Genomic DNA, 25,021 nt, shown 5'->3' with positions numbered 1-25,021 from the left:
TTGCGCAAATTCTCTAGCAATAGAGTCGGGCAAATTGATAGTCATCAGATCACTCTTGTGATAGTTGATCCTCATACCAGAAACATTCTCAAAACATGTTAATATCCATTTAAGCACTCTAGCCATATGAATGTCTGGCTCGAGGAAAATAATAGTATCATCAGCATATTGAAGGCTAACGATACCACCGTGCACCACTTGACCGGCATGATTCCACACTTAGTACGACATGATTCCGTTGAGGCTTTGCATCGGTGCACGGTTGCACACTTGACCGCCTCGCCCCAGAACATGGCCGGCATCGCTATGCCCTTTAGCATGCACCGGGCGTCTCCACCGCGGTCCAGTTTGCTAGCTAGATATATTAAGTACCCTTGATGACTTGGCCTGAAAACCTAAATGATTGAAACTTTGGTCCAGTTTGTGATGTCTTGTAGAATAGCTATCTACTTGCTGGAATTGGTCAAATGTGTGATATTATTACTGGAAGGCCGGGTGAAGTAAGGACATTGTTTTTTGATGTGTCTGGTGGTAATACAAACTTTATGTTACTTTGCAGGCTCTGTCAGTGTTGTTTTCTAGGCAGATGATGATTTTCCACAGATTATCCCTTTACTTTTTTGAGTAATAATTTGAGAATTCATGAAGAATATCAATTTCAACTTTCAAGCATGATTTGCTGGTCGTATTTACTATGTGTCTTCTACCTTATTTCTCAATAGATTCCATGAGTTAAATCATGCCCCAGTGTTATATTTTCCACGTATAGTGTTGGGAGTAGACGGGGGACATGATTATGCACTTCTAATTTTTCATGTGTGCCCTCGAGCCGAATTATGCAGTCTATTCAGAAAAGTTTACAAATGGTCACCTAACCTTTGGATTTGTATAACTTCCACTTACCTATTTTCCATGCGGATTCTCTAATATTTTGACATCAACACTTGATTACTTATGAGTCTAGATTTCCCCCATATTCGACTTAACAAGTTTCATATGTTGAGATTTTTTTTCGAAATGGGGAAGATCCCCGGCCTCTGCATCGGTTGATGCACAAAGCCTTTTATTAATAAAGCGATAGTTCAAAGTTTACAAATCAACGATCACAAAGGATCGAAACAAAAATCAACCACCGAAAAAGTCGTAAACAACTGAGCAACCTAGGCATGATCTAATCTCTTAACAGGCCGCCAAGTATCCTGGTAAAAAATATCCTGGGCAACCATTCGAAGACGGTTGCATCCAGAAACCATTCACTCTCGCTGATCCTGCGGGAGTAAGAAGCACCATAGCTGGATCCAGTGCACCATAGTGTGAATAATCTGCAAATTTTTTGTAGAGTCCTTTTTGTTAAAAACAATATCATTTCTGCAATTCTAAATTGACCAACATAAAGCCAAAGCACCAATGTGAATCCTAGCTTTATCAGTTTTGTCAATTCCATTACGCCAATTCCCAAACAGATTTGAGATATTGGATGGAGGTGGAATATTATATGCAGCAAAGACTACCCGCCAAATAAGCCTAGCAAAAGAGCATGAAATAAACAAATGTTCCACTGATTCATCAGCGTCATATGTTGAGATTATGTTCATAATATCTTCATCAATTTGTAACGAGATCAAATTAGCGTGTTTTCATTTACACCTTTCTCATTATAAACAACTCATTCCATATAGCAAAGAATTGAATGGTCTTTGATTCTTCTCCACCATTATGCTTCCAGAATCTGCATATCTTCTGTGTTGCATCATCGATCAATCTTTCTTGCATAGTAAGCAAATCTTTTCCTTTTTAACATCTTAATTCCAAATATAAATATGCAGCAGTGAGCAGTTTGAAAAAAACAATGGATGCCATGATCAGTTTGACTATTAAGTGCGAGAATATCTCAAGTACCTGATCATAACCATGCAACATATTACTATAGAAAATATTGGAACCCTAGAATTGTGTGTTGTATTGCCATGATCCTTTGGAGTATATATAGAGGTACAAAGGGGAGGTAGACTTGCAGTACAAGATGATCTAATCCTAGTCTAATCTCAGTCGTACATATAGTCTAACATCCCCTCAGTCGTAGCGGGAGTGAAGCGGACGCTTGCGACTGGATTTGAAGTCTTGCGCTTCCATCCTCTTCTCCTCCTTATCATCATTGGCGTCCCCTTCTGGTACCTCCTCTTCCCTCCCGCAGTCACAACGGGAATGTCGTGGACGAAAGTGATGACGCGGACGCTGTTGACTGGAGTTCTTGAGTTGCCGTAGATGTTTTGTTGATGTCGATGTCGAGGTAGCCGATCATGATGTAGCCGTGGTCGAGATGTGGTCGATGTCGTAGTCGTTGTATGTGGTGTAGCCGTATTCGCCGAAGGCGCAAAAAAAAATTGCGCGTTTTTGGTCGTAGGGTTTTAGGTTTTGTGCGGCGGCGGTGGCGATTCTGCGGCGGCGGCGGGTTTTTGTCATAGCGCGGCGGCGGTGGCGGGTTTTTTCGTAGCGCGGTGGCGGCAGCGGGTCTGCGGCGGCGGGTTTTGTCGTAGCGCGGCGGCGGTAGCGGGTCTGCGGCGGCAGCGGGTTTTGTCGTAGCGCGACGGCGGCAGCGGTTCTGCGGCGGCGGTGGGTTTTTGTGTCGTACGCGGCGACGGCAGTATTGACGAGGATGTCGGCGGAGACCATGTTGATGTAGACCTTGGGGATGTATTTGGCGATGTAGAATTCGACATAGATCTTGGTGTTGTCGTACAGCTTGAGGTAGTTGTTCGAGTCGTTGTAGCTCAGCTCGATGCAATGTAGATCTTGGTGTTGATGAAGTTTCGACGCAGCCTGAAAGTTACATCTATATTGCTAGTTGACCTGGAGCTTGGAGTCGTGCATGCAGCATGGATGGATCAGTCGCCTGGAGGCATGCACATGCATGTGCCGCTTGAATCCTGGCTTGTGGAGCGGAGACCGATGTTCACGGCCCTGCCCCGTGCGCGTGGAGGCCGACGCTTCCGAGTCCTGCTGGAGCGGGCGACATCGGCGACGTCGGCGTGGTCTCGCGTGTTGCCAAACGGGAAGCGACAGGCGCGCAGCCGGATGGTTTTGCACGCAGCGACGTCCGTGCGTGGGCTGGTCTGCCTGCTGATGACCTTGCACGTCGAGTCGGGCGATCGGGACTCCTGGAGATTTCATGCATGCGCATTGATGCACAGATTTCTTTTCCTGCCGGATTTGAGATTATCTAGATCTAGGGGTTTATTTGTGGCTAACTGGATCTAATCTACAAAATTTGGATCTAATCTAGGAACTCGAATTTGGTATAAGATCTAGGTTTATTTGTGGCTAACTGGATCTAATCAACAGAATTTGGATCTAATCTAGGAACTCGAATTTGGTCTAAGATCTAATCTAAAGAACCGACTCGATCTTTGATCGAAACCAGGTGTCGCGCCCCCGAGGAGAGATCTCCCCGGGGGCGGCGCGATACGGAAGTGGTGGGAGGACCTAGGTTGGGGCCGCGAGGCTAACCGCTCTGATACCATATAGAAAATATTGGAACCCTAAAATTGTGTGTTGTATTGCCATGATCCTTTGGGGTATATATAGAGGTACAAAGGGGAGGTAGACTTGCAGTACAAGATGATCTAATCCTAATCTAATCTCAGCCGTACATATAGTCTAACAATTACATTAGTTAATAGTAAAATGGGTCTAGCTAGAAGCTCTCACAACCATTTTCGATCGTCAGCCGTCGGATCAGGCTTACCAACGTACAAGATGACGCAACCATTTTTACCATCCGCGTCATGCGTATTAAGGCCGGCGCAACGTCTCAGGGCCGCTACTCCGGAACCGGCCTGGGAGCCGTGTCGTTAATTAGGCCAAAAACAGATGGAGAACCTGTTGATTGGCCGTCTGGTCTTTCTCGTGCACGTAGGCCATCTTCAAGTCTTCCTTGATTCTTGCGTGGGCCTTGGAAACTCTGCTCTTTCGACCGGCCGACAGACGCGACAGCCCAGTCTGTGAACGTCGTCTCCTCTTCATCTCCTGCCGTTCTATTCAGTCCAACCTCGAAACGCCGCCGCCGCCGCATTGAAGCTCGACTGTTTCTGTAAGGTTGTAACCGTCCCATATTAGTGCAGCGGCGCTACTATCTGTTTGCCGTCTCTTCCGGCCCTGATATATACTAGACCATATAGGCGCGCGTTGCTGCGCCCGTCAATATTGAGGACATCTTAATGAATGAAAGATGGAAATATTTGAGAAAATTGGGTCCGTAATAAAATAACCGCAGAAATATTTAAGAAATTTGGCCGGTTCTAACATCTAAGTTTGAATGATTCATGTTAGAGTAACTTGATGTAGTTGGTGGAGAATATTATTTATTCAAATTGAAACTATAACTATTCCACTCGCATGGTTGCTTTCCCCTTTACACTTATCCATACAAAATTCATGATAATGACAAGAGAAGATGGAAAAATGGAAAGTGTCAACTGTATTTTGATAACCTCTAGTTATGTTACAGTACCATTGAGATTTTTGAAAGCGCAGTATAGTTTCGTAAATACATCTTGAAAATTTGATTAGACAAGATCTGCTATGGAGAACATACACTTGCTTATGCCTCAACAACAACAAAAAAAACTATAAAATAATATCTTGTAACTTCAGTTTATCATTGGACAAAAAACCATACATGAATAATATTTGCCCATGTTCATAAATCACAAAAATCATACCAGGCAAAAATGTACCTACCGACATGATTCTAGAATATGCGAGGTAGTAAAACTCACCATCCCAGCATCATCCGTCGCCACTATTTCAGCGCTAGCTTCACCTGTGTAAGGAATAAAACTTGCATCAAGATTGATCCTCATCAAGATTTGATCCTCGTCCTAAATGAGATATTAATGTGTAAATAACTACAAATGCCTCACTGAGAAATTGCAGGCTCCATTTAACAGATAACTCAATACAGGTTTTTTGTACAAGGATTAACTATGCCTAAATAATCTTATGATAGGTTATTCGACGATGGCCAACAAGATGTTCTCCCTCTATTTCATCATTTTTTGTCGCTGAGTTGGATGTATCTATGTACGAAATATGTTTAGACACATCCAAATCAGCGACAAGAATTATAAAACGGAGGGAGTAAATATTAAGGAGCATTAGAAAGAGATAACTGGAACATTGTTAACTCTCTACAACCATTACAAAAGAGTGTAGCTACATGGAAATCTATAAGATAGTTAAATAATTACTTTTTTGGTCAATCTGGTCTGTCTTTCTCCAACTATTCTAACGGCAGCGATGTGTATGTTTGCATCAAGTGGGAGTTACTCTTGTTTGATAGTGTAACACCGATGTGTGCTCTTCAGCTTCAACATGAGCTAACAGTTTTTTCGCTATCTTGTCTATAGATGCTTGCCACTGCTGCAAGGCTCCAGTATTCAGAACTTATATCGCTTTGCTCTTTAAGCTTAATGTCAAGATCTGTAAGAATATTGTTGTGTTTTGCTTTTTTTTTTCTGAGTAGTTAGCTGGGTGGCCATTTCTAGGAAATGATTAAGAGAGTGCATTAGTGCTTATTTGTCTGAACGTTGGGTATATTGATATTTTTTGTTCACAAATTTCTTTGTATTGGTTAAGAGAGTGCATTAGTGCTTTTTAGATGATCGTAGTCGACCTTCTTGATTTGTTACCTACAAGAAGATCAGACCTTGGGTGTTAGAAATGGAATATATGTTGCTATAATTGTTTGGTCTATTTGAATGATCACTATGGCATCTTATATTTTGCTGCCAACAAAAGATATACTTTCTATACTTGTGCAATTCTCAAGAGGCAAATTCACTATTATACTGGAGTGTGACTTTCATGTGAGCTTCATTCTCTCTAGAAAGTTACTCTTAGGGAGAATTCCCATTTACTATATATACATATATGCTTCGTTCAATTTCAAGTTCTCAACTTAATTCAATAATAATGAAACACTAATTTGGATGCCCTCCATTTGCTATGTACGACTTCTATATGAGATTAAAAATTGTACTAACGATCTCATTTTTCCTTGGATGCTACTTTGAATCTGTAAGCTATATATTGGTGGTACTTCTCTGATGTTTCATTTGGTGGGATGTTACTCGAATCAATAATTTGATTAAAACTTATGCATATTCTAATTGAATAAATCGTCTTTGTCCTTTGCTGAGAACATGCAACCTGAATTTATTTGATGGTTGTATTGCGTGTGTCCAACTGTAGTATATTGCTGGGTGAGGAACATTCTATGATTCTAATATGGTTCAGTTACTTGCCTTCTCGACAGACTTTCTCACCACTTGTGTTTGATCAGTTAACCTTTTTTGATTTATGGTGTATCTATATGTGAGAGCTCTTAAAGTCACAATTGCGCAGTGTACACAAGTTCAGACGCGTCTCCCTTATTATTTTTGCTCTATAACGATGGCAGCAACATGGAGGGTGAATGGGCTGGCAAAATGAAGGAAGATTATCGTCGAGGTTGACTGGCACAAGTGCCCTGCTTACTACGATCTGCTTGAGACTCACGATTGGCCTCACCACGTTTACATGGTGATACTACATATTTTTTTGTGATTTACATAGTCGCCGAAGTATTGAAATTTATGTTAACACCACTGATGACTTCCTGAAGATGCTAAAACAACGTGGTATGTTTTGGTTTGATGCTTTGAAGGAAAATGAAACTCCTGTTGTTTCGGTTCAGATCGTGCAAATTCATAGCATTTGCCCATGAACATGTGTATTTATTTTTCTCTCATGATATAACATGCGAGATTAAGGTGATGTCAGTGTGCACTTTGTTGCCGCTCGCACGACATGTGTTTTTGAATTCTTTGGTATAATAAAAGGAAATATGTGTTGGGTGTTATATTGTTCCCTTTAAGAATCGTTACATGAGAAATCAGAAACATCAATCATACTTACTTCTGTATATGCGTATATTTCCACTAGATGTGTTTAAGTTCCACTCTAAGGCTCCCAAATACATGTTGGTCTTGTTGACCAAGGATTATCTCTACAACTTCGATGCAATTTCACGTTTGGAGAACTTGCTACAGAATACATACTAATCCGACATGTACAGTAACCGTATGGTGGTATTGGCAAATTAAATTTTGGATCATTCTCTGGCTTCAACATGACATATGCCGTATTTATTTCTGCAATTGAACAAGAGCTATGTTTGTTCGCATATCTCATAATTTAATATATGTTTACGTGCATTGCACGTGCAAGCTTAGTAATTACTAGCACTGTGCCCGCACGTTGCTGCGTGCCTAAATAAATAAAATTTCCTTCTAAGATTTTTCTAAATTCGGATATATATATATATACTAAGTATCTATAAACATATACCAATAGAATTGCGACATCTTTTTATCACCAGCGGTAGTAGCTGAGAGAATATTTATACGGTATGCGCTTCACCAAGACCACATGCACAATACATGCACGTCCTTGAAAAAAAGTTAGGCCTCAGCTTTTCTAACAGTGCACGTTAGTCACTTATCCCATTAGAATTAATAGCACCTAGCAATCATCAAGATTCTAGAAAAAAAATTAGAGCAACAACAATCAGGCTCTCTCAAAATCTCTCACCCTGTCTCGCCAAAGCAGCAACAGTCAACAATTTCAGCATATGACTCACGTACGACAAAGTGTATCCCATCAGAATTAATAGCACCTAGCAATCATCAAGATTCTTGAAAAAAAATAGCAAAAATACCCGCGGGTTGTTTTGCGAAAGACTAAAATATGTTAACTTCCCTCAGATCTAAATTAATTAACTCAACTTTGCTTAGGCGTGTATGTATCTAGAGTAAAAATATATCTAGGTACATCTATATTTAGATAAAATTGAGTCAATTAATTTGGATCGGAGAAAGTACTAAACAACGCCAACTTCAAAAATAGGAAAAACACATTGGCAAAGGTCACTAAAAGTTTATATGCAAAATTTTGATGGAGCTCTGCAACCATCGTTGTACATGAAATTTCCGAAACATCAGTCGGAAACAGGATATAAAAAGCATTATTAGTGAAAATAAATACATTGTTTTTGTTGCAGAGAAAGGTTTTTTAAACTCTGGAACAATAATAGGAAGACATCTTTTATGTAGACAAAAGGTAGGTTTCCATCAGTTCAGCTATGTATACCAAAGTATTAGGCAAAATAACAGTATGTTAGAGGCTGACCAGCCCGACAAACCTAGGCAAACGGGCGCGGCGGCCGACGGAAAGTGGACGGAGGCGGCCAGAGTGTCGATCATTGCATGTAACATAACTGAGATCGGCGAGCGATAGCCTAGTTAGTTGAGCTGAACTTTTGGCTGTTTCCAAGCTTGTTCAAGCAGTTCCAACGGAGGGTACAGGATTGGTATCCATTAGTAAACAAATAGTAAAAGGGAAAGAGGAGGCACGCCATGGAACTATGCGACACGTACCAACATGATCGGTGGCGACCCTCGTCCTCATTCACGTAGGCCTTGGCGGAGTCATGGCCGTCCTACTGGGAGACACACATGCTGCATCTTCCAGCTAACGGTAGTGATATCTAACAACTGAATCGAATAGAGACATCCCACATACGGGGTAAACCGTCGAAAGCCCCCACAAAATAACCCGCACCTGCCTAGAAACACAGCCAAAGTGACGAACACAGAAGGTCACACACCAACGCCACAAATCACGATGCACTATAACCAATGTAAGTTGACGTGACTCACATTTAGCTAATTCACATGCATCTGCGATTGGCAAGTCCCTGATTAATAAGCTTTTGTTTTTCAAATAAAAAGGTGTCTCCACAAAGTACGACTACAATGTTGTCTTACTTGTATTTATCCGAACTAGATTTTTTTTTTTTTTTTTGATAAAGGATGCTTTATTACTCTTGGTAAGCAATTACATCCAGCCTCTGCATAACCAGGATGCACACAGCCGTTCAAGTGTCTGATAACAAAGAATATAAAAACTAGGCGAAATACATATCGGAGCGATGAATCATATAACGCCTATGGTGAGGATGGTGCTGTAATCCGTAGACTATGCTGCCACCCATGTAGGGAAAAAGTATCCCTCGCCGTAGCCTCCAACCGTGTACAGACCTCCGTAAATAGGTCTCGGTTCTCCATCCGCTGAAGAGGTAACCACGAACGAAGAATACCTGTACATCTGTAGATGACCTGCAACAAAGAACAGTTTTTATCGTTAAAAATCTTGTCATTTCTACTTAGCCACAGCGCCCAGATAACTGCTAGCGCCCCCACCCTAAGAAGCAACTTAAACCTTGAATCGACACCGTGAAGCCAGTTGCCAAAGACATTGGCCACACTAGTCGGGGGATACAAGGTAGACGCTACTTGGATGACTCGACCATATAGATCTCGCAAAATGGCACTGGAAGAAAAGGTGTTTAATAGTCTCATCATGCTGACAAAAAACACACCGTGTACTTCCATGCCAATTCCGCTTAACAAGATTATCCTTAGTAAGAATAACCCCTCGACGAAGGTACCATCCAAAAAATTTAATTTTTAATGGTATCTTCATCTTCCATATTTTCTTATTATTATCGACTGGTGTATCAGAATGAAGGATCACATTGTATAAAGATTTGACTGAGAAAGAACCATCTACATGAAGATTCCATCTAAATTCGTCCGGTTCAGGCGATAAATGAATATCTCCTAGCCGATGAATTAGTGCATTCCATGCTACTAGCCTTTGTCCAAGCAAAACTCGTCTGAACGTCACATTTGGAGGTGAGGTAGCCATTACTGTGGCAATGGTATCACCTTTGCGACGAACAATACTATACAACGCAGGATACTGTACACTTAAGGGAGCATTGTCTAACCAAACATCTTCCCAAAAACGTATCTGTTCTCCATTCTTAATCGAGAAAGTACCATGGCGAAAGAAAATATTCTTTGTCGCCATGAGACCGGCCCATAAGTGAGAATCTCCAGGTTTCCAAACCACTTGAGATAACGTCTTCGAGCCAATATATTTTCTCCGAAGCATAGTTTGCCATATCCCATCCTCGGTAAGAAGCTTAAAAAGCCATTTACCCAGCAGGGCTGAATTCTTAACCTCTAGGTCGTGAACTCCAAGCCCGCCTTGATCTTTGGGACTACAAACTATATTCCATTTCACCAATCGGTATTTCTTTTTCTCGCTATCCCCTTGCCAAAAGAATCTGGATCGATAATAATCGAGTTTATGCAGAATTCCTTTCGGCAGTAAGAAGAATGATAACATATACAGTACCATATTTGTGAGTACTGAATTTATAAGTACCAATCTACCTCCCAGGGACAACAATTTACCTTTCCAACTACTAAGGCGTTTTTGTAATCTTTCTTCCACTATTTTCCATTCAGCAATTGTAAGTCTCCGATAATGAATCGGAATACCCAAATAGCGAATGGGAAATTGGCCTTGCCCACAATCAAACAACTCTGTATATAGAGTCATATCATTTTGGGCATCGCCGAAACAAAACAATTCACTTTTATGGAAATTGATTTTCAAACCCGACAACTGCTCGAAAGCTGCCAAAATTAATTTCAGGTTGCGAGCTTTGTCGATATCATGATCCATAAATAGAATTGTATCATCAGCATATTGAAGGATAGATAAACCCCCATCAACCAGATGTGGAATCACACCTTCAATCTGACCATCAGACTTGGCTCGATCTATGAGTATTGCCAACATATCCGCTACAATGTTAAACAACATCGGTGACAACGGATCCCCTTGACGTAACCCTTTCCGTGTTTGGAAATAGTGGCCGGTGTCATCATTAACCCGAATTGCCATACTTCCTCCATACACAAAATCATAAATTAGAGCCCGCCACTCTGGAGAAAAACCTTTCATCCTGAGTGTCTGCTGTAGGAAAGACCACTTGACCTTATCATACGCCTTTTCAAAATCTAATTTTAAAATGACCCCATTTAATTTCTTAGTATGCATCTCATGTACATTCTCATGCAACACAGCAACTCCATCAAGAATGTTCCTTCCTTGCATGAAAGCGGTCTGTGATGGCTGAACGACATGATCCGCAACCGTATTAAGTCTAATGGTGGCCACTTTCGTGAAAATTTTGAAACTGACGTTTAAAAGGCAAATAGGTCTGTATTGTTGAATCCTTTCTGCCTCATTAACCTTCGATAACAAAATTACTTCACCAAAATTTAGACGAAATAATTCTAGTTGTCCTGTGTGGAGATCACTGAACAAATCTAGAAGATCCGATTTAATGGTATCCCAGAAAGTTTGATAAAACTCCGCTGGAAAACCATCAGGACCCGGTGCTTTATTGCATTCCATTTGGAAAATTGCCTTCTGAACCTCTTCCTCAGAATAAGGTGCGGTTAGTAGGCCATTCTCTTCAATAGAAACTTGGGGTATATCATCCGTTAAATCCTCGTTAAGAGCAAAGGAAGTTTCCTCCGGAGGACCAAACAGATCTTTATAATAATTGGTAATGTAGGATTTGAGTTGCTCGTGACCTTCAATCACCCCTTCATCTTGGATAAGAGAATGAATACGTTTTTTTCGATGTCTTCCATTGGCTACGCCATGAAAATATCGCGTATTCGAATCACCTTCCAAAATGAACTGGGCTTTGGATCGTTGATACCATTTGAGTTCCTCTTCACGGAGAAGACCCGCCATCTGCGCATTGGATTGATTCTTAAGTTCAATCTCTGGCGTGGACAACGGTCTCACTTCCGCTACTGCCTCAAGTTCATCGATCACTTTTGACAAACGAGCCTTCTCTTTTTTAAGAATACCAACCATGTGGGCAGCCCAACCGGAGAGATGTTTGCGCATTGCTCGCATCTTATTATTCCATCTCACAATTGGAGTGCTACCCCCGACTGGTCTTTCCCAAATCGTCTTAACCATGTCATGAAATCCATCCCGGTGTACCCAGCCAAGTTCAAATTTGAATGGCCTTTTACAAACAGGTCGAGGATTCCCAGTGGTTAGGAGGATAGGAGCATGGTCAGACAGTTTTTCAATACGTTCTAGTGCACGGACAGACACCATAGGATATTTTTGTTCCCATTCGGTATCCATCAACACGCGATCTAGTTTCTCGTATGTGGGTTCAGGCAAACTGTTGGCCCAAGTAAACTGTCGACCTGACATAAAAACCTCTCTTAAGTCCAAGCTATCTATGACAACATTAAACAAGAAAGGCCAATGTCCATCGAAAAGGCCCTTGCTTTTCTCATGAGGAAATCTTAGCAAATTGAAATCCCCTCCGATTAGAATCGGGTGTGGGTTATCTTTTGCAAGATTTACCAACTCACGTAAAAAGTCCGCCTTAAAAGCATCATGGGCAGCACCATACACAGCAACCAGACTCCAAATGAAACCGTCCGCTTTGTTCTGAATATCGAGTTTAATATGATACTCTCCATCAGAACTAGCTAAAACAGTCATGGTGTCTATACGGACGCCAAGTAAAATGCCCCCAGACCTACCCCGAGGCGGGCGAGAAAACCACTGAAAGTTAATCCCGCCTGACAATCGGTCGAGGAAACTCTGTGAGAATTTTCGCCTACCCGTCTCAGATATAGCAATAAAATCTAAATCATAATCTCTACAACCATCGGCAATGTGAGAATGCTTAGCCAAGTCACCCAGACCTCTGCTATTCCGAAACATGCCATTCATCGAGAAACTATTTTAGATCTAGTAATTTTGCTATATCTACGAGATTTCTTACCAGCCGATGATCGAGAACCACGTGCAGAGGCATTTAGATCATAAACTGAACTAAGCTCTGAGTGTTCTAAATCAACTTCTGCCACCCTTCCAACTATAGCCGAGAGAAGATGACCATCTAGGATGTCATCATCTTCATCATCGTCAACAATGGAAGTAGCCGACACAGTGGATCCAGTTGGAACAACCGTTAAACGGTCAAGCTCCGTCTGTCTCAACACATGAGTCGAAGCTAAAATCTCATCCGACCTACTACCGAACGAGACCCCTACACTACTCAAATTTGAAGAAATTCTAGTATCAGAAAAAGAAGTGAACGACTTGGATGAATTTCTAGTACCTGCCGTGTCGAGGTTCTTCTCCGCCTTACGTCGCATGGCCCTCTGCATCACGTCTTCATCCGTAACCCCCGCACCGTCCTCCGTCGTAGCATACCTCCCACTCCTCCTCACCGTCGGCTGAGCAACCGGTGGAGAAATAGTGGGACGAGGTAGCTGTACGGCGGGAACTGGCGTAGGTGGACTCGCGCATGGTGAAGATGACGTCGCCCCCAATACCATTGGAGACGGCGACCCTGAAGCTGATGGAGATGAGTTCGATGCAGGGGTAGATGGCGTAGAAGCCCCCTGCACCGATCCCGACCGCGACGCTGCTTCCCCCCTAGGCGAAGAGGGCAAGGAAGACCAGCTGGGGCGCCTCCCCAGCCTACCCTGCTCCTCCGCCTGATGCTCCTGAGGCAAGGGCTGCACCGGCCCAGACCCCCCACGCGGCGACGTAGCCAGGCCAGGGGCCGGCTGCTGCGTCAAAGACGCCGGCTGCTGCCCCTCTTGTCGATGTTATGCGGGAACGATGCCCTCTCCCTGGGCTCGGTTTCATGTTTATATAGGTGTGGAATAGCCCCACACGTGGCAATACAGAGGGGGTATAATACCGGGTAGAGTACTACTCTATACCGGTATTATACAAGGATAACACATACACTAACACCCCCCTTAATCTGAACCTCGGGAGAGGTTAAGATTACGCCTAAACTTAGCAAGATCATTAACAGCTAAAACCTTAGTGAACCCATCAGCAACTTGATCTTTTGTAGAGATGAACCGAATGTCAAGTAACCTGTCAGCCACACGCTCTCTGACGAAGTGATGATCAATCTCAATATGTTTGGTACGAGCATGAAATATAGGATTTGCAGATAAATATGTAGCGCCCAAATTATCACACCAGAGACATGGACGTTCTTTGAGAGAAACACCCAACTCACGAACAAGTGCCTCAACCCATATTAATTCAGCAGTAGCATTTGCCAGTGACTTGTATTCTGCTTCTGTGCTAGAGCGAGAAACTGTTGCTTGTTTGCGAGCACTCCAAGATATCAGATTCGGCCCAAAGAAAATGGCAAAACCACCAGTGGAACGCCGATCATCCAGATCTCCTGCCCAATCAGCATCAGAAAAAGCACTAAGAAGGGTAGAGGAGGACCTGTGAAACGTGAGACCAAGCTGAAGAGTGCCTTGAATATAACGAAGTATCCTTTTAACAGCTGTCCAATGAGAGGTAGTGGGAGCATGGAGATACTGGCAGACCTTATTGACTGAGAAAGAAATATCTGGCCGAGTTAATGTAAGATATTGTAAAGCACCAACAATACTGCGATAGTTAGTAGTATCCTCAGGACCAAGAGGGTCACCATCTTGCAAGGAAAGCTTATCAGCCGTAGAAAGAGGAGTAGGGCACGTGGAACAATGTTGCAGCCCAACTTTTCTAATCAAATCAGAGGCATATTTGCTTTGTGTCAACAGAAGACCAGTAGGCCGGGTTTGCACTTCTATACCAAGGAAGTAGTGAAGGTCACCAAGGTCTTTGATAGCAAACTGTGTGTTTAACTGAAGAAGAAGATTCTTGGTAGCCAAATCAGAGGAACTGGCCACAATGATGTCATCAACATATATTAAGAGAAGCATAGTGATACCTGGCTTACGAAGCAGGAAAAGGGACGTGTCAGCCTTTGATGGAACAAACCCAAGAGCTAGAAGTCTGGAACTCAATCGTGAATACCAGGCACGAGGTGCTTGTTTAAGGCCATACAGAGACTTGTCAAGTTTGCAAATATAGTGCGGAAAGCGAGAATCAACAAACCCAGGAGGTTGTTTCATGTACACTTCTTCCTCCAGAACACCATGTAAAAACGCATTCTTGACATCCAACTGACGAAGACTCCAGCCATTAGAGACAGCTAGAGCCAGAACAAGTCTGATAGTGGCAGCTTTGACAACTGGACTAAAGGTATCCTCATAGTCAATACCATACCGTTGTTTGAAGCCTTTGGCAACCAACCGAGCTTTGTATCTATCAACAGTACCATCAGCATGCTTCTTGATACGATAGACCCACTTGCAATCAATTAAATTGGTGTGTTTGCTAGGGGGCACAAGATGCCACGTTTTGTTAGCCATGAGAGCACCAAACTCCTCACTCATGGCCTGTTGCCATTTGACATCCGCAAGAGCTTCTTTGAGATTACTAGGTTCACCTGTGGAAGTAAAGAGACCATATCGAATAGTGCCATCAGTATATATTTTGGGTTTCTTTATACCTTGTTGCAGCCGTGTAAGCGGTCGAGGAGGCTGTGCTGAAGCACCCACGGTGATAGGGTCAGTATTTGGTTGAGAGGATGCAGGTGCAGATGGTGGGGTGACCGTAGCAGCAGAAGACTCGGGTGCAGAGGGCGGGGTGGCCGTAGAATTTTCGGCCAGGGAGCTGTCGGCCGGGGCGGGAGAAGCAGAGCCGCGCGCGCGCGAGCTGGCTGCACTGTCGGCCGCGCGGTCGGAGGAACCGACGCTGCCGGGGGACGTGGCGGACGCGGACGGGGAGACCGCGCCAGAGGCAGGGGACCCCGGCAATGATTGCCCTGGGGATTGCAGCAGATCTTCCTCGGTTTCAGCACAATTTTCGTCATTTTCTGCATCCGATTCAGAACTTGATATTTCATGTGTGGAACCGCCATTTGAAGCAGAATTTTGAGCAGTGTGTGAAGCAGTAGTAGAGCTACGATCTGGCGCATGATCCTCGGTATGCTGCAAAATGTTAGTAACCGGTACAATAGGCATTGACATGAAATCATCAATATGCTCCCCCTCATGTTGCTTATGTGTGGATGCTAAGGAATCAGATAGAAGCAAGATGTCATCTTTTAATCGTTTGCCGACATTTGGATTAAGAGAGGCAAAGGGAAAAACTTGCTCATCAAACACAACATCACGAGAGATATACACACGGCCGTGGAGGTATCTAGACATTTTACTCCTTTGTGCATAGGACTATAGCCTAAGAACACACAACGTTTAGAGCGAAAAGCAAGTTTATGTTTGTTATATGGGCGGAGGTTGGGCCAGCAAGCACAACCAAAGGTCCGAAGGGACTCATAGTTTGGGGAAACCTCAAGTAACTTTTCGACAGGGGAAACAAGGTTGAGAACTTTGGTGGGTAGAAGATTAATGAGAAAGGTGGCAGTCAAGAAAGCTTCATCCCAAAACTTAAGAGGCATAGATGCTTGAGCAAGCAAAGAAAGGCCAACCTCAACAATGTGTCTATGTTTTCGCTCAGCCGAGCCATTCTGTTGGTGAGCATGAGGGCAAGATACATGATGTGTAATACCAACTTTTTGAAAGAAACCGTGGAGTTTTTCATATTCACCACCCCAATCAGTTTGCATGGTTACAATTTTGCGACCAAATTTGCGTTCAACAAGTTGCTGGGAAATTAAGAAAGACTTGATAAACATCACTGCGTTTCTTAAGCAAATAAATCCAGGTAAATTTATCGTAATCATCAATGAAGCTAACATAGTACTGGTGTTTGCCAACACCGTGGGAGCAGGACCCCATACATCGGAGAATACTTGTTCCAAAGGAACGAGTAGACACACTAATAGAAACGGGGTAGGGAAGCTGATGACTCTTCCCTTGTTGGCATGGATCACACACATATGGATGTAATTCTGGCGAATGACTGAGTTTATTTCTTCTAAGAACTTGTTGAACAATGAACGACGATGGATGTCCTAGACGGCGGTGCCAGGTGGAGGATGACGGCTTGATGGTGATGAAGGCATGCTTGGAAGGGTCGACAGTAGTGGGTACGAGAGGATACAAGCCGTCATGACAGGGACCTCTAAACAGAATTTGCCTGGTTGCCTGATCCTTAATCAAAAAGAAGAAAGGGTGAAACTCAACAAAGGCATTATTATCAAGGGCAATTTTATGAGTAGAGAGTAAATTTTTGGTGGCACTAGGAACATGGAGAATATTACGAAGATGTAAAGAACTATGAGGGGTATGCAATATTGAATGACCAACATGCTCAATTTTCATACCTGTACCACCGGCGTTGTTGACTTGATCACGGCCTTGATAAGTGTCCCGAGTGTGCAGTTTGTTCAATTGTCCAGTGATATGATCAGTGGCTCCACTATCCATGTACCAATTCGTGTCCACACCGTATGCACCCTTTTATCCGTCCCGGAGTCATCATCATCATCACTATCGCGGTCTGAATAACGCCACCAGCACGCATTGGCTGGATGGCCGTGCTTCGTGCAGATCTGACAGGTAACATCAACATAGGGAGTAGGGGTGCGGCCACGGCCCCGACCACCCTTGGGTGGTCCACGCCCATCGTCACGGCGATCACGACGCCCATCACGATCACGGTCACGGCGCCCATCACGATCTCGGTCACGGCGCTGATCATCACGTCGGCGATAACCATCATCACGCCGACGATAGCCATCATCACGTGGGCGGTAGCCATCATCACGTGGGCGGTAGCCATCATCACGCCGGCGCTGATAGTCGTCATTGCGGTGCTGCGCGCCACCATCACGTCGAGCGGCGATGTTGGCAGAGGTCTGGAACACGGTAGGAACCTCGGAGGTCTCTTTCGGCGTAGCTCGGCGATGCTCAAGGGCTTGGAGTTGGGAGCACATGTCGTTCAGCTTGGTGTGAGGAACAGCGTTCATGGAGACAACAAAAGCAGTGTAGTCATCGCCAAGACCAGCAAGAATATAGCCTTTGAGCTCATCATCATCGACGTGTTTGCCAGCAGCAGCAAGCTCGGACACAAAGCCTTTCATCTTGGTGATGTAGTCGGTGCAGGTCATGTCGAGTTTCTTGGTGTTGGACAGCTTGACGTGAAGCATATTCACCCTGGAGCGAGACTGGGAGGAAAAGAGCTCCTCAATGGCAGTCCACAGGTCCCGAGCATGCTCTACCCCGAGAACCTGCGCAAGAATGTCTTGGTTGAGGCCTTTTGTCAAAAAGCGAGCACGGTCTGATCCCGAGCAAGCCAGGAGTTGTAATCTGGATTGGGGATGCTGATCTCCTTCTTGTCATCATCGAGGACTTGGATGGTAGTCGGTGGTGCGGGGTCAGTCCCGTCAAGGAGACCCATAACTTGCGCACCACGGAGAGCCGGTAGGACTTGCGCCTTCCAGAAGAGGTGGTTCTCACGGGAGAGTTTCTCCGGTGGTGGGTGACCGAGAGCTGATGCCAGAGCAGCCATGGTGGCCATTGTCGAAGAAGAGGCCATGGGGTTGTGGACGAAAAACGCGGCGGCGGATCACGTGGGACCGGCGGCGGCTAGGGTTTTGGAGTTTTACCGATTTCTGGTTGTCTCGTAAGGATCGGCAGCGGCGGATCAAAGGGATCGGCGGCGGCAACTAGGGTTTTTTGGTTGTTGTTTTGGTTTTGGCGGCGGCAGATCAAGGTGATCGGCGGCGGCGGCTAGGGTTTTTGATGGGTTCTTTGGTTTTGATGTGGTTGTTGACGGCGGCGGAGGATCTCAACGCGGCGGCCGGAGAGGATTGTTTTCTGGTTGTTTGGGTTGTTTGGAAGCTCGGCGATCGCCGGCGGTTCTAGGGATCGGTGTTGGATGTCGTGGAGGAAGAGGGCTCTGATACCATGTCGATGTTATGCGGGAACGATGCCCTCTCCCTGGGCTCGGTTTCATGTTTATATAGGTGTGGAATAGCCCCACACGTGGCAATACAGAGGGGGTATAATACCGGGTAGAGTACTACTCTATACCGGTATTATACAAGGATAACACATACACTAACACCTCTATGCCAGGAGCCGGCTGCTGCTCCTCCACGCCAGGGACCGACTGCTGCTCCTCCACGCCAAGGGCCTGTTGCTGCAGCTGCACCGTACCATGGGTCGGCTGCTGCACCACAGTGGCAGCGGTAGGATGCTGCAGCAGTACCGAGCCCAAGGCCGACTGCTTCTGCCCCACCACGTCCGCTCCATGGAGCTGCAGCTGCGATGCCGTCGTGACGAGCGTCGAAGAAGGAGTAGTCCTCGGCTGCACCCTCGCCGTCTGAGGTGTGGTAGAAGACGGAGTGGGAGCAACCGAAGAACCACCAAGAGGAGTAGACGACGACGAGCCCGGGCGCGTCCTTCCCTGCATAAAAGTCCGGACACGCGACGGAGAAGACGTCCTGGCCATAGGCTGCGGAGTTGCCACCAAATGTGGCGACACCGCCAGAGCTCGAGCCACTATCTCCCTGCCTCTGTCTGTCCTCGGCGAGTGGTAAAAAGGGATCCGAACTAGATGGATAGATATGAGAGCTTCTCCTTGCTGCCTACCACTCTGTTTTAGCAGTGCGTGGTAGGCTTGCTTGTGTTCTCATTTGAGCTCAATAGGACCGAACTTTGATGGTTCTCAATTAAAAAGTTGATACTTCTTTGCATTTTTTTATGTACCACATATATCTAATACATACATTAACTTTTTTAAGCAGCTAGTAGCCTTACACACATTTTACATAAAGGGTATTAGTAATACATATTGTTCCATTTCTCCTATACTCTCTAGAATTTCGCCGGCTCAATTAACCCCCCCCCCCCTCTTTGGATATGCCCATACTTTTTGACCGTGGAATCAGTTACATTACCGTGTCAAGTGAAGCTTTGTTTCTCGCCTAATTTAGTGCATGATGGGATATAATCATTTATAACAACCTATACTACCCGACATAATCTCACACTTTAGCATGAACAAACTAGACAATCTGCAACAACGGAGGATGTTAATGTAAGAAGAAGCAAAAGCTAATGACATAAACCCAAAAAAGCCCATGGCGAGCAATACCTGTTGGAGGCATGTATCGTACGGTTATGCAGGACGACGAGGAGGAAGAAGCTCCGATGAGAGAGCACAAAAGATGAGCGGAGCAGAAAAGTGGGAGGAGGGAACAAGAAGGATGACAGGATATAGAACATTTATTCATCTAAATAGCTAGTTACTACCTAGCCATTGACATCCACAACTTGCAACACATAGTACTTAGATATTATCTCTCGAGTAGTTACTTTTGTTGCTGGACATTCATGGGGCAAATAAAATACAAATTAAGTACGCGGTCGCAACGGGCCATGCCACCATGGCCATGCCCACAAGAGAAGATGGGAGAAAGAGGGGAAACCAGAGACCACAAAAGTGCAGACTTGCATGGCTAGGCGCGGTTCATGGGTTATCGATCCCTAGTGTACTACCACCCAACGGATCCTCCCACCTTCTCTCTTCCGCACTTATTCCGTTCCCATCCTTTCCCCCACAACGTCACCTTCCAGAAATGGCGATGGTGCAGGCCAGCTCCGACGCATCGTGTTCCCCGGATCCCTATGGGCTATCGCCGCTATATCAGTGACATTCCTCTGCTTTGCGAGTATCAAGAATTTCTTGAGCAGGATGAGTGATCACACCGACCACGACGACATTCAATCTGGGAAACTCATCGACATATTTTCGGAAGCCATACATTGCCCCCATGGTGCTACTCGAGTTGCTTTCTTCCTATTTGCTGGTGGACGGAGAGGCACACGACACATCCGCTTGTGCTCCCTACATGCGCCCGAGTATTTGTCGAGAGAGCCCTCGTCTGCGCTTGAGCAAGCACTTCTGCAGATCGAGCTCAAGGCCACATCGTGCACCCTCGTCGCAAGAAATTGAAGCCTCTCCAGAACACCTCGTAGTAGTGGAGGTGCGTCTGTGGGTGGGGGTGGGGGGGGGGGGGGGGGTGCCCCCCCACCCACCTTGCGCGGATTGTCATCACCGTCAATAAATAGCTCCTTTAAGTTGTCGGCTAGGGTTCATCACTTCATTGAAAACCAACGGGCGTTGTTTAAACACTTTCGGTATAGTGAAGCTTTTCTTGCCGAGACCAGTTATTTTTTCTCCACCTTCTTGGAGGGGTTTTCCAACTTAAAATCCTTGTCTCCCCTATATATGTAGTGCTTGGTTTGTTCGTTCTTCATTCTTTTGCTTGTCACGTGTATACCCACGTAACATCAGGTGGTGGCTGGAGGTCAACCTGTCGTTCCCAATATGCAACACGACGAACATCGTGCTTACCAGAGACACATCGGGTAATCTTATATTTCTTACGTTCTTAATTTGTGGGTGATCACACCACCTCAACTCTACCACCCTCTCCGCGTTCCGCAGGCGAGGTCAGTGCGCTACGCCTTCGCTACATGTCGTCGAGTGTGGACTACAACCTCCCCGCTCTAGGGATGATATCTACCTTCACTCATATAGCTTCACATTTTCAAATATTTGACACTCCACTTGTTGAGATGCAGACCAAGCCCTGATGAAGCTCCCAGTGTATGCGTGTAGCAAGAAGAAGAGCGTCACTGGCAAGGTTGTTTAGTGGATGATTCATGTTAGTTCTTGTTTCTCTTGGTATTTTTATTTCCCAAAACACTTATATTTTGGTAACCCCTTCCCTTATGGAGAGAGAATCCCATCGCTGGAGGCTTGGAAAGAGAGGAGCGGAGTCTCAAATTACCACGTATCGCTCTGCCCTGCAAGGGCGCCAAGGTGGTGGGGGTGGGGGGGGGGGGGCTTTGCCCCCTCTCCGTGCATGGTATGGATCGTCAACAGAGTCTCTAAATACCTCTTGTGAACTCTGTCAAAGACCAATACATGGATCCCACAGAGAAACTGTTTGACTCTAGGAGGCAAAATACTAATGGATCATAGGTATCGTGTCGAATGGACTCACGATGTTCTTAGGAGTCTCAACGATCAAAAGCCATTGCAAAGGAGGTTGGTCCCTTGAAAAAGGAGACCAGGAAACCGGAATGATGACTTCATCAATCACTTCTCACTACATCTTGCACGAAGACGAGCAATCTCCTTCACATCCTTTTGGCACTTAAGATGAAGTTCTTCTAATTCCTTCAACTTCGACACCATGGACTGCATGACCTCATCTATTGGTTTGATGCAACAGCTAGTTTTGGGGTATGCATTTAGAAATAAGAATTGTGTAGGGAAATTGCATTGGTTTACGCTAGCATATCTAATTTGACGAACATCTCTAGAAAATATTGAGTTCTCAGTTAATATGTAATCAAATATACATCACAACTCAAAAACAATTGGCAATATACATATAAATCACTAACAACTGCCTAAGGGTAGCATTCAAAATAAATAATGCACACAGATAATAGCCAGTCACTGTGACTTCTTACCCTATTAGACCAGCATATGATTACCTTCCATGAGAGAATACGGAAGCATGATGCTAACCAAGTTCATATGCATTTCCTGCAACGTTGGCTGCAACGTGAGCAGACATTATACCCTATATAATTGCTAGCTGATTTCACGCCATCTGCACGATTTGGGTACTGTTGATGTGAGAATTATCCAATCATCCCTCCAACAGTTGCATGACGCGTGGCTCTAAGTCTGTTTTGATCCATCCGGTTATTTATTCTTTCCTATTTCTTTGGATCTGGTGGTTACCGGCAACCGGTTCCTAGGCTTCTGCTGCCCTTCGAGCCGGTCTTCTGGAGATGTCTGGCCGGTGATATACATGCCATGTATATCATGCCACGAGTAGGTTTCTTCGTTGATATGGTGGCAGTTTCTGGCAAAGTTACCGCTTACTGAACTTCCTAGGCTCTTCCGTCCTCTGAAATGTATCTGTTCTATCTCCACTCTCCAGCCCGCCCGCCCGGCAGTTCCTTTCTCATGCGATTCCCCGCCGCAGCTCCTCGCCTGGATGGCGGTCCCCTACTCCGCCGGCCAGTCGGCCGCACGATGGGGGCGAGAAGACTACAGGTGGAGCGGACGCAGGGACAGAGGAGTCTTGGTGGCGCCGTCCCACAGACCCACACACGTCGTGGGTTGGGATAGGAGATGCAGATGCGCTCTGCTGCTTGCCGGCGCTCGATGATGACCACAGGAGCGTCAAAGGTGCCGAACATGGTGATCGGCGGCGGCAGGAAGTGGGTAGCCGGAGGTGCTACCTGATTAGCTTGGTAAACGCCTATTCCTCTGCTCAATTCCATTTTCTCCTCATCTCCTATACATATCTTGGTTTGTTCAGGTTGGCATCTATTCGAGAGGAGCACGGGGAAGAAGACCGGTTTTTTGGAGTTCAGGTTTGGGCTGTCCTTCCTGAAGAAGTACATGTGTTTGTGTTTATGTCTGTCTACTCAAACATTTTCTCACGTTATTATTCATGCACTACCTGACTGCTGACAGAGCAAGCTGCTGTCTGGTTTCTACATGTCTTCATGCCCAGTGGTATCCGCTTCCATGCCGCCGAGCCTCCTCAATTGCTATGTCAGTTTCCTTTGCCCTCCTATCTTCTAATAAGCATCCTACAGATTTGGCCTCTTCGCTGGTCAATTCCTATGTAATGCTTGCTAATTATTACATCATCAGTACCAATTGTTTAATTCTAGACTTAGGCACTGAGCAATGTTGCAGCTCCTTTTGGTAAGATCATGTAATCGTGATGATTGATGCATAAGTTTGATGCATAAGTGTAGCCGAGTAGCCAATGTACAGTTCAGAATAGCTAGGATTGTTAATGTAGTTGAGATAGTACTGTTGGTTTACCAGATTTGGCATGAACAAACCTTCTTGGTTGTTGTTAATGGCATGGATTCATTTTCTCTATATAATTATAGCCTCTGTTCATGCATATAATATGCTGCATCTGCATAATTGCATGTGTAAACGAAAATTTTCCAGCTATCAATGCTTCCACACAGAATGTACTGAGAATTTTTATTGCTGATTTCCATGGGCCAAAATTTACATAATTTTTCTTTGTATTCCATGCTTACGTGCATATATTATATGTCTGACTTGGTTTTTGACATGGTATTGAGAGCGAAGTCAAGCTAGAGATTACCTATGTCAGCATGGCGACGAGCCACCTCTTGGTTTAATGCAAATACATTTTCTCTTTTTTCCAGGCTATAGCTGACTCAGGAATGCATTCAGGCTGTTGTTGCTAACTTGAGAGAGCCCATGAAATTTCTTCAGACGATGAAACAAATGCCGAGGTTCTCAGGTATCGTTTACTTTTCTCAAACAAAAGTAATATTAATTATGCTGACCTTGCTTCCCTTCCATGAATTATACCAAGAGTAGCTTAAGTACACGGAATGAAAACTGATGTTTGATTTGTTCTGAATTTATCAGAGTTAGGGTCTCACGTTTGGATACTTTAAATGGTCCTCAAGGTTTATTGATATTGGCATAGTTTCAGGTTTATTGATGTTGGCATAGTCTGTTGTGGTAATTTCCTGCGGATGCGAGCTCGGCAAGTATTGGCTGGTGCTGGAGACATACGTAATCAAGTTGCTTAACTAATTTTAGTACCATATATTCACTTTTATATTAACACTTTATTTTCATGTAAGTGTATGTATTGAAAGTCTTGCCTTGCTTATTTGCAGATCATATGCCTACAAAACTAAGGGAATTCGTGCTTCAAAAATGAGGCCATTGTATTTACTTGCAACACAGATAAGATTTTGTTTCCTTGCTGCATTATTTCACTGCTGCCTGGGTTGTATCTACAGTGTTCAAGATTCCTTACTGATGTTCAAATGATTTTCTGGATTGTTGGATTCAGCTGACCTCAGAATTCAGCTACCATTAAAGGAAAGGCTCATCTCCAGAACTCATACGGACACGGTTCAAGATTACCCTAAAGAAAGGCTCCTCTGCATAACTCATACAAATTGTTGGGAGTGCCATTATCTTTCAGTTAATTTCCTACAGTACCAGTTACTAATTCCTTTGCTGACTTAAGCAGAAAGATCGTTTGCTTCATGTTAGCTCCGTGGCTTCCTTTAATCAGATATTTTTTGCGGTACCCTACAAAAATTGTTGTTGTGCTTTTGCATTTTGTAAT

At 44.5% G+C, this 25,021-nt stretch overlaps 1 long non-coding RNA gene across 1 annotated transcript; it reads left to right on the top strand.

Moving 5' to 3' along the window:
- Positions 1-23,376: 23,376 nt before the first annotated feature.
- On the top strand, positions 23,377-24,580 carry LOC124682676. Its single transcript, XR_006996377.1, has 4 exons — positions 23,377-23,433; positions 24,075-24,172; positions 24,371-24,453; positions 24,561-24,580. It is a non-coding gene; the product is annotated as an uncharacterized LOC124682676 (long non-coding RNA).
- Positions 24,581-25,021: the final 441 nt, after the last annotated feature.

Source organism: Lolium rigidum, chromosome 1 (assembly GCF_022539505.1).
Source record: "Lolium rigidum isolate FL_2022 chromosome 1, APGP_CSIRO_Lrig_0.1, whole genome shotgun sequence".
Lineage (NCBI taxonomy): Eukaryota > Viridiplantae > Streptophyta > Magnoliopsida > Poales > Poaceae > Lolium > Lolium rigidum.
The sequence above is the reverse complement of the archived record's forward strand: the minus strand, read 5'-3'. Positions and strand labels throughout refer to the sequence as shown.